The following is an 11,455-nucleotide window of genomic DNA, read 5'->3' on the forward strand; positions in this document are numbered from 1 at the left end:
GAGCTCACTCAGCTGTCACAGACAGCCCCGTGGCCCATCCCAGTCAGAGCAGATCTCCTCTCTCAAGCTCGCGGCACGATCTGGCACCCCCATCCACAGCGCTGGGCGCTCCATGCATGGGTGATCAACGACTATTCGTCGATTTGCCAGAGGGAGTAAGAAACACTATCATACAGGCTAGAGCACCTTCCACGAGAAGGCTCTATGCGTCTAAATGGTCTGTGTTCTCAAAATGGTGCACCGACAAAAATCTGGACCCACGGTGCCGTCTTTGCTTGTTTTCCTTCAAGAGATGCTGGACAAGGGCAGGTCCCCCTCCACTCTCAAGGTTTACGTGGCAGCCGTCGCGGCGTTCACTGAACCCCGACGCGCTCAGTCCCTGGGCAAAGACGAGTTAGTCATCCGCTCCCTCAGGGGAGCTAAGAGGATGAACCCTCCGCGCCCCCCTTCGGTTCCTATCTGGGATCTTTCTATAGTTCTCGAAGCTATGAAAGCACCCCCGTTCGAACCGCTCGAGTCTGTGGACCTAAAATACCTCTCGCTCAAAACCGTTTTTCTGACGGCTCTGTCCTCAGTAAAACGCGTGGGGGATCTTCACGCGCTCTCATCCAGCGCCGCGTGTCTTGAGTTTGGACCGAATGATTCTGTCGTCATTCTCAAACCTAGGCATGGCTATGTCCCGAAGGCGATTGGTACCCCGTTCAGGGCTCAGATTATTTCCCTATCGGCTCTACCTTCATCCGATAGTGAGCGCGACGCCAATCTCCTCTGCCCGGTGCGGGCCCTGAGATTGTACACTACGCGCGCTGCCGTGTTCAGACGCGCTGAGCAGCTTTTCGTGTCGTTTGGGGGGCGCACCAAGGGTCTGGCCGCCTCAAAACAGACGCTGTCTAGATGGATAGTGGACGCGATTGCCTCTGCTTACGCATCTAAATGCCTGCCCTGCCCTCTGGGCATCAGGGCTCACTCCACTAGAGGCATGGCCTCATCGTGGGCATGGTCCTGTGGAATTTCCATTCATGACATTTGTGTGGCCGCGGGATGGGCCTCCCCGTCAACCTTTGTCAGATTTTACAACTTGGAAGTTCCCGCCTTGCAGGCAAAAGTACTAGCCGTCTAACGATCAGCTCCCTAAGAAGCTGCATTACTGGGAGTCCCTCACACAACCGGTTCGCCCCTTGTGCTCCCCTTAGATGCTTATGTATACACTTCATGAAAAAGCCTTCTGCAGGACGAGCCATCTTCTGAAGCCGCTGGCCTCATCTCGCCGCCTTCAGTCGCCGCTTCCTGCTACGCTATCCGGCGTCTATATCCTTTTACACTCCGCTCACTGTGTGTTCGCCCCCGCGAACTTCCTTTTCGCTTGTTCAGTTCCAAGAAAATGCGACTGTTCCAGTGTAATTTGCAGTAAACAAGCCGGTACCACGGCCCGCTTGCCTGCACGCAAATGCCGTTTCCATGGCGACCCAGAAAAATCATAAGCAGTGTATTTTCTGGTATTCCGGCCACAGCCGATGGTGTTATGGGTGTAATAAAATGCCCACAGCCCAGTGTTCATTTCTACACACAAACACAGCCCGTCACGGTACAGGGCTCGCACAAATGAAATCGACGCATGTCAATTGTGCATTAAATGTAGTGAATGTGCCCACGACCCAGTGCCCACAAACACTACACACTACATGTACCATGGTTTCTGACAAATGAAACCAACACACATACAGTCAGCTCAGGCCGACGGTGTTTTCCAGTGCAGTGAATGTGCACGCAAAGTCTTCCTAGCCCTTCTAAGAAAACGACGGTTGTAGCGAAGAACTACCTGAAGCTGCTAGGGCTAGTTGGATCGCAGTGAACCAGGTGTGTCGGTCAGAACACCACAGAGTGAAGTATCAGTTTGAACTGGATTTATTCTCACTGGTATGCAGAATTAGCATGAGAGGAGGAGACAGCCTTTACATGAACTTTAACAAGCTATGAAAACTTGAGATCAATAGTGCAGTAGACTGATGAGAGCAGCCTCCAGAGGGAATGGAGTTCCTTAACTGTGTTTGAGCATGAAGACGATTGCTGTTGTACATGCAAGGCTTGGTGGACAATGACACGATGTGAGCAGGTTAAGCACACTTAGCTGAGACCTGGAGTACAGTCAGTAGGCCCTGCTTCAACTGACGTGGGTTTGGCTCATAAAATGTGACCCGATCTGGCGAAATGAGTCGGAAGTCGCAACGTTCTATTTTAAGATATGGGCCGATTGTGTGGAAAAACAATGAAATAATAGATTTTTTTTTTTTTTTTTTGCTAATTTCAAAGAACAGACATTCAAAAATAATCTCCCAAAGTTTCGTAGTCCAGATAATTGAGTAAAGGTATTTAAATTACTATTAAAGTTTACAAAGTTTTACTAAATTCGCTGGAAATGAACATTGCTTTTCTCAACTCCTCTCGTCACCTCTGAGCATTTCCCGGGTATCCCCTGAAACGTCACTATCTCTGCTGTTTAAATGGTGTTACAAGTTGTATAGAACCAATCAAAAAGCTCAGAAATGTACACAAATGCTGATCATTTGTCGATGGGAAGCCGTTTCGACTGCCCGACACGCGATTGGTCCAGCCACCCTCCTGTCAGACTCGCAGCGAGCGCTCTGTGTAATAAACAAGCTAGCAGATCTCCTCAGAAAGATTAAATATTATTAATTTGAGAAATGTCGCTGTCAAAAGCGAGCAAAGTTGCCAAAGCGTCATCAAGCCCCCTGGCCATTGCACACTGAGTCCGCGTTTTTTTTCGTATGCTTTTTTCGTATTGATTCGGTGGCTCTTTTGTCAAAACACCATTCAAACTGCTTGCTACGAATGCGAAGAACTTACGATTGTTTTTATATAAAGGATGAAAGTTTCGTAGTGTGCACGCGTGATTGACATAATGTGATTGACAAATGTGAATGAGTGTACTATTTATCTGCAAGGAGAATCCATTACAATGTGTTTGATAAACCCAATATTTAACTGTTGGTATCTCCGTTATGAATGTCAACTAGCCTACACTAAGATATGATTCCATAGACTAGCATTATTTGATCTCTGTTTCCTTGTCTCTCTGCCTCTCACTTTCTCTCTCACACACACACACACACACACAGCTTTGTTTTTGTGATATATGAGGACATTCCATAGGCGTAATGACTTTTATACTGGACAAACTGTATATTCTATCCCCCTACACTGCCCCTATCCCTAAACCTACCCATCACAGGAGACATGCTGCATTTTTACATTTAAAAAAAAACATCGTTTTTTATGTTTTTTAAGCTATTTGAAATATGAGGACTCATGCAATGTCCTCATATATCACGTGTAAGTTGTAATACCAGTGTAATATGCATGTCATTATACACATTTGTGTCCTCATATATCACAAAAACAAACACACTCACACACACACACACACACACACACACACACACACACACACACACACACACACACATACAGACACACACCCTCTCTCTCAAGCAAAAATGTAGCACCTCTGTTCAATCTTTCTGATTTTAGAAAACATTTTTGTAAAAGGTAGGCCTACTGTTAAATTATTTATTCAAATAAAAACTTTAAAATAATTTGAGCTTCAGCCTGGTTTAATAGCATTTATAGCCTATATTAATGTCTTTGGTCAAATTAAGCTGTAAAATAAATAGTTTATCCCTTTAAATGTAATGGATTTTGAAAGATATAAACAAAAAACAGGCAAAAAACTTTAAAAGCGATTTTCTCAGGTTTTCAATTGGAAAAAGAGGGCAGACGACCATAATTCAAATGTGTATATCTTTACAACCATTCAAGGTATGACTTTGACTAGGATATCAATTGAAAGCTTATGGTCTCCTCTTTCCATTAATACCAAAATCTCAATTTTTAAATTTGGGTCACTGTGACTCATTTTGCTGGATCAGGTCACAAATGGGCTGAATAACCATTAGCTGGCATAGACATGTTTGGCATGCTCGTAGTAAAGGATGTAGATGCTTGTGTGTGTGGTTTCTCTGCAACACACAAACTTCAACTGCTTCAACTGACGTGGGTTTGGCTCATAAAATGGGCTGAATAACCATTAGCTGGCATAGACATGTTTGGCATGCTCGTAGTAAAGGATGTAGATGCTTGTGTGTGTGGTTTCTCTGCAACACACAAAAGCAATACTCAATAACAGCAACATCATTACAAATCATCATTCACATACTGACTATAGGCTGCTCCCCTCATAACAATGATACATAAACACTGGATATAACATCTTCCATCATATTTACTTTCACTATTTATCTACATTATTTACTAACAGTATAAACATTATAACTCTAAACTTGGAAGATCGACAGATAAGTTATAAGAGCTGTTACGGATTAATCAACATCGTCAGAACAGCTGTTAACTGCGTCATTACTGATAACGAGCATCAATCAGTGAACATTACGGAATAACACTCACTCTTTATAGGACGCACACAAACACAAGATACGTCCACCTGAAAGGCAATAATACTTCTGAAACACGTCTTTAGCTGTTCGTGATTGCGGTGAACCTGATTACTAGCAGCGGCTGATGCAATCTGCCATTCGCACTGAGCGGAAGAGATAGCTGCTCTTCCGGTCACTCCCTACAGAGTTCATAATAAGAGTCCCAACTAAAATAGTGCACAATTGCTCTAGCATCATCTTATTATTAAGGGGCCTTTTGCACAACGGTGTTCAAGTCTCGCCACGGCCAGACTTTCACCAAAACTTCACGCTCGTTCAGTCCCAAGAAATGTGACTGTTCCGGTGTGTTCTGCAGTAAACAAGTCGGTATCACGGCCCACTTGCCTGCACACAAACGCCGTTTTTACGGCAACCCAGATAAATACAAAATGTTTTTTTTCTGGTGTCCCAGCCTCGGCGGATGGTGTTATGAGTGTAATAAAAAATGCCCACAAACCAGTGCTCATTTCTACACGCAAACACAGCCCGCCACAATACAGGGCTTGCACAAGTAAAATCGACTCATGTCGATTGTGCATTAAATGTAGTGAACGTGCCCAAGATTCAGTGCCCACTAACACTGCACACTGCATGTCACAGGGTTTCTGTAAAAACGAAACCAACACAAATACAGTCAATTCAGGCAGACGGTGTTTTTCAGTGCTGTGAATGTGCCCGCTACTCCGCGCCCACATTCACCCACAGACATGTTAAGCCCCACGGGGCTCGCCCCGCTTGCTCTCTCACAGCAAACTGCTATAATGAAAGTGAGCGCGGCCAAGCTGCCGTCACCGGCACTCAGGCAGACGGTGTTTTTCAGTGCTGTGAATGTGCCCGCCTCGCCGCGCCCACATTCACTCACAGACATGTTAAAGCCCCACGGGGCTCGCCCCGCTCACTCTCACACAGCAAACTGCTATAATGAAAGCGAGCGCGGCCAGGCTGCCCGCCATTTCAGGCGCGCCCCCCGCCTCACTCACTGTAAACACAGTGCCCATGTTACAGCGCACAAAAGCTCCCGTGTCGTCACTATGTTACGATCAGAGCCCAAAACCCATTCTACCCCTAGCCATTCACGCAAACGTGTGGGCACAGCTCCCGGGGTTTCGAATTGGGTGCTGAACATTATAAAAAGAGGCTATTCGCTGCAGTTCGCTCGACGCCCTCGCCGCAGCACGGCGCACGTCGAATCTACGGTGAAAACAGAAGTAGCACACCTACTTCGAGCCGAAATAGCGACCTTATTGAGCAAAGGGGCAATAGAGCCTTTATCTCAAGCTCAGAGCGAAGGGGGCCTGTACAGCAGATATTTTCTGGAACCGAAAAAAGACGGGGGTCTCAGACCCATTCTAGATCTAAGACAACTGAACAAAGCGCTTATGTAACGCCAGTTCAGAATGCTTACAACCAAGAAAATCCTCGCGCAGATTTGCCAAGGGGACTGGTTTATGTCGATAGATCTGAAGGACGCTTATTTCCAGATACAAATAGCGTCACGTCACAGGCGATTTTTGAGATTCGCCTTCGAGGGCCAGGCATATCAATACACAGTCCTACCACGTTCGACCTGTCTCTTGCACCCCGTACATTCACGATGTGCATGAACGCGGCGCTCGCACCCCTGAAACTTCAGGGCATGTGAGTTTTTTTCTACTTGGACGATTGGCTGATTCTAGCTCGATCTCAGTCAGAGCTCATAGAACACAGGACCGTGTTACTCGAACACCTCGAGAAACTGGGTCTCACAGTCAATTGGGCGAAAAGCTCGCTGGTCCCCAGTCAGAAAAAACAATTTTCCTGGGCTGGGCACAGAGCTGAACTCCAGAGCGCAGAATAGACATTCAGCGCTCCACGAAATCCTTCCGCCACGGCGCTTTAGTCCCGCTCAGGAGGTTTCAGAGAATGCTGGGCTTGATGGCCTCAGCATCTTCAGTACTTCAGCTGGGCCTGCTTCACATGCGCCCGCTGCAGTTTTGGCTCAAAGCACGAGTACCACCTCGAGCTTGGGGTTCCGGTCTGCTTCGGGTCAATCAGGAATGTGTCACAGCCCTGAAACCTTGGAGAGCGACCGACTGGTACCAGTCTGGTGTAAACCTGGGGACTTCCTCGAGTGTACAGGTGGTGTCCACGGACGCCTCCACCTCGGGATGGGGAGCGCTGCACGAGGGCAGACCGTGCTTCGGCCTATGGTCAGAACGAGAAAAGCTCCTTCACATAAACTGTCTGGAAATGTTGGCAGTCGACAACGCGCTGAGGCGCTTCTGTCCCCGAATAAAGGGCTACCACGTTTTAGTCCGCTCGGACAACATGTCGGTGGTATCCTACATAAATCGCCAGGGCGGCGTCAGGTCTCGAAACCTTTTCAGACTGACAGAGCGCATTCTGGTCTGGGCTCAGCACAATCTGCGCTCACTGAGAGCAGCACACGTGCCTGGCCTCCTGAATTTGGGGCCAGACAGACTGTCCAGAAACAATATACCAGCTGGGCAATGGTCTCTGCACCCGCAGACAATCCTCCTGCTGTGGGAGAAGTTCGGCAGAGCACAGGTAGACCTATTTGCGTCCCAGGAGAACGCTCACTGCCCAAAATTCTTCTCAAAGAGCAAGGATGCACTGGCCCTCGTCTGGCCCAGCTGCCCGCTCTATGCTTTTCCCCCAGTTTCGCTCCTGCCTCAAGTGTTGGAACGAATCAGGGAAACCAGATGCTCTGTGCTCCTTGTGGCTCCGCTCTGGATGAACCAGGAATGGTTCCCAGTCCTAATGCAGCTGACGAGCACTGCCTCATGGCCGAGTCCGACGAGGAAAGACCACCTCTCTCAGGCCATGGGCTCAATTTGGCATCCTCACCCGGAAAGGTGGGCCCTGCACGCATGGGCCATCAACCGGTACCCGCAAACCTCCCCGAGGGAGTGCTAAACACCATCACGCAGGCCAGAACACCGTCTACCAGACGTCTCTATGCCTCTAAGTGGTCAGTGTTTGTTAACTGGTGCAAAACCAGAGGTTTTCCACCCACAAGCAGCGGGGTAACGGAGGTACTTTCCTTCCTTCAAGAGCTACTGGATAAGGGCAGGTCCCCATCCACGCTCAAAGTCTATGTGGCGGCCATAGCAGCGTTTACAAAACCTGCGTCTGGCCCGTCACTGTGGAAAAATGATCTGGTCATTCGTTTCCTAAAAGGAGCTAAGAGGATGAATCCTCCCAGACCCCCATCTATCCCCATGTGAGACCTTTCCATGGTGCTAGAAGCCCTGAAAGGAGCCCCATTCGAGCCAATCCAGACATCGGATATGAAACACTTGTCTTTCAAAACAGTGTTTCTCATGGCTCTTGCGTCAGTAAAACGCATAGGGGATCTGCAAGCGCTCTCAATAAGCGCAACGTGTCTGGAATTTGGGCCTAACGACTCAAAAGTCATACTCAAACCAAGACACGGATACGTGCCTAAATCCCTCAACACACCGTTTAGGGCCCAGGTTATCTCCCTGTCTGCCCTACCGGTTCATAATGAGGAGGAAAGCACAGGCCTCCTTTGCCCAGTAAGGGCATTAAAGGCCTACGTATCTCGCTCGTCTGTTTTCAGACAGACTGAGCAGCTTTTCGTTTCGTTCAGCGGTCGCGCTAAGGGCCTAGCCGCTTCGAAACAGACCCTATCCAGATGGATAGTTGATACTGTTACCTGGGCTGTGAGTTTTTTCCCAAGGGAAAATAATGCCCGTACTATCACTCAGTACAGGCCGAAGTTTTTCTCTTCACCCTGACTGTGTGTGACACTATTATAATGAATAGCCTTTCTTGTGGCTAAATTATTTGAGAATGATGCTGCTAGCCTCTCTTCTCGGACTCTCTGTGAGTTCATGGTGATTATGCACTATATGCGCCCCGGGCACTTGCCCCTTGGGACTTTGGTGTTGGATCCCTACATGCACGGCATTTTGCATAGTGTTCCCCTAGCGTAAGATATTACGCAGTACGAGAGAACCTCTCGTAAGAGAACGTACTCGGTTACTAACGTAACCTCAGTTCTCTCTAGAAGAGGGAACGAGTACTGCATATCTTGCCGTGCCTGCTACACGCTGGTTCGCTTCGGCGATGAAAAACCAGTGATATCAGCCCATCGAGCTATGTTTATAGGGCTAGGCCACGCCAGCTTTGGCGGGAGCGTGACGCAATGGGCGCGAAGCGCCCCCATTGGACCGTCACCAAAGGCCCGCTCTCGATAGGCTGCTGCAGTTGCCGCAGGTCAGCCAATAGGCAAGCTAAGCCGCCTTGCCTATGTCTGCATGCTGCCGCAACGCGTTTTGCAATAATTCAAAATTAAGGAAAATGTATGGCTTCAATATCTCGAGGAAAAGAGGTTTTCCCCAGCGTAAGATATTACGCAGTACTCGTTCCCTCTTCTAGAGAGAACTGAGGTTACGTTAGTAACCGAGTACGTTTTGCACACTAGATTTGAAGTAGCTGTTACGTGTTTTGCCAACATGACCTCAGTCGTCATCAAACTGACGCACAATCGTCTCTGCAGGTGATATTTGCTTGCACAGTACCTGATTGAGCCGCCTATACTGATACACTGATATAGGAGATAGGGAGTAGTTTCAGACACAGCTGTAGTCTCACAAATTCCTGTGGGATATCTATGTAGGTCTATTAAGGTCTATAACGTACAACAATTTCTGTCATATGTTTTTTCAACGTTATATTTCAAAATAAACAAAGCATGTACATTAAACAAAGCATTTTTAAAATGTCATTGTTATGGGTTAAGTTTACATTGACATTGTTTTCAAATTTACAGTTGAAGTAAATAGACTTTTCGCAAGCTATGGTGCAGAAGCCAGCAGGAGACCTTTAAGTCGTCGTAGTCGTTCTGCAAGACATCGCAGTAGCTTCACAAGAGTTTTCTGCTGCTTAAGTAGCATGACACAAAGTGTTGCACCAACTAAATTTGAAAGGGAGGAACTGGAAGCTGCAGGACTATGAGAGAAAAAAGTTACATTTCTTGGTGGGTATCGTGTACGTTTTTGTTTATAAACAAAATTTGTTAAGCAAAAGTTTTGCTGCTTTTCTTTTTTACAGGTGATGAAAATAATGCAGAAGATTTCAAAAACTACATTCTAACTACATATCCAAAACTTGGTAACTGTGGGGGATTTGAGATTTTAAAAACATCAGGCATGATCTAGGAATCTGGTGGTGTTGCCTTCCCCAAACACAGGATACACAATTAAGACTCTAAAAGAAAATATGGGACATGCTGTCATCTACATACGTCCTATGCAAAAAGATATAGAACTGTCCAGTTCTGTAAGTTTTTTTTTACTACAGTAAATTACTTTTAATAACAATTAATATGTGCTTATTACATTTTAGACAACTGAATTTGTTATCTAAAATTCTGAGATTGCTTTTAAAATTTTTAAGGTTGTCTGTAAATCTCCCATGCTTGGGTCAATGGAGAGATGTCTTACCTGTGAAAAAAAGTTCAATTTCAATTAACTTAAGGTTCACATTGAGAGCTGCAGGTATGGATAACATTGACTGGTCGATTTAATATTCAGTTTCTTATTAGGTAAACAAATTTTGATTTCAAACCCATTACAAAAGCTGAACTGTGCAGTACTGAATTGTGGAGTTAGAGTTTAGTTTTACAAGAGTAAAAAAAAATCTTGCAGCACAATAAGTGTATTGTGATTGTCAGAGCATTTTAGTAACTAAGCAGAATTGTATTAGGTTTAATGACAACTTGTTACAATGTTTACATGGTGCAATTTCTGGTAAGGTACTTTTTTTTATGGCTGGACACAAATTTCACGATATCAATTCAGTTCAGTCCTTGTGATTTGACTCAATATTGACTCATTTGGAAAAATATTAAGTACACAAAATGGGCGTTCATTTTCTCTATAGCTCTTTAGCTCATTTTATTCTAACCAACTAAGGTACTCGGGCCTTCATCCTCCCGTCCCGCCGACAACTGGTGCCATCAGCAGCAGCGTGTGCCCGCGAGTCATCTTTCCCGCGAGTGGGCGTGGTTTCAGCACACCCAACGGACACACCCCCAGCGTTTGATCTAATTTTTCTACTTAAAGTCCCCGTGAACCAGAAGTTGCAAACGACTTTTCTCCAGTGTTGTGACGTATTTCCGAGAGAAACGGAATACTAAATGAGGCAAAATAGTGGGCGTGGCTTTTTTTCCAACTAGCACCTGATTGGATCTAGAAAAGTAGGTGTTTCATGCAGCCTGTCTACTGTCAGTTGGAGGGGCGTGGTTACGGATGGTGAGCAGACACCTAAACCGTCAAACCTACGTCATCAGGGAAGGTCCTCCTATGCAAAGGGGAGGGGAAATTTCAGATTTTGATTAAAGTTTTTTTGTGTGGATTGACTTGCATGGATGAATTGTTCACCACAAAACGATCAATTTAGACAAACAAAGTAAGTATGGTCAATTTTGAATTCATGGGGACTTTAAAACATTTTTTTGTGGTATGACAAACTCAGAACATATACTTAATTTTGACTTTACAGGGACTTTAAAGCACTCACATACAATCAAATTTTCCACCTTCACGTAACCAACTCAACTGTAGTAACTTAACGTTAAAGGATTAGTTCACTTTTTAAAAAAATGTTGCTGATAATTTACTCACCCCCATGTCATCCAAGATGTCCATATCTTTCTTTCTTCAGTCGAAAAGAAATTAATGTTTTTGATGAAAACATTCCAGGATTTTTCTCCCTATAATGGACTTCAATGGTAGCCAAACGGTTCAAGGTCTAAATGACCGTTTCAGTTCAGCTTCAAAGGGCTTTAAACGACACCAGACGATGAATAAGGGTCTTATCTAGAGACACGATCTGTCATTTCAAAAATAAATAAAAAAGTTAAAGTGTTATAGGCACAAATGCTCGCCTTGCGAACTCTCCTGTTCGAACTCGTT

General features: G+C 45.7%; 1 long non-coding RNA gene across 1 annotated transcript; it reads left to right on the forward strand.

Moving 5' to 3' along the window:
• The first annotated feature begins 9,233 nt into the window (after window positions 1-9,233).
• LOC130083375 (uncharacterized) lies at window positions 9,234-10,045 on the forward strand. Its single transcript, XR_008806826.1, has 3 exons — window positions 9,234-9,516; window positions 9,591-9,818; window positions 9,936-10,045. It is a non-coding gene; the product is annotated as an uncharacterized LOC130083375 (long non-coding RNA).
• Window positions 10,046-11,455: the final 1,410 nt, after the last annotated feature.

Source organism: Rhinichthys klamathensis, unplaced genomic scaffold (assembly GCF_029890125.1).
Source record: "Rhinichthys klamathensis goyatoka isolate OS25496 unplaced genomic scaffold, OSU_Roscu_1.1 h1tg000055l_1, whole genome shotgun sequence".
Classification (NCBI taxonomy): domain Eukaryota; kingdom Metazoa; phylum Chordata; class Actinopteri; order Cypriniformes; family Leuciscidae; genus Rhinichthys; species Rhinichthys klamathensis.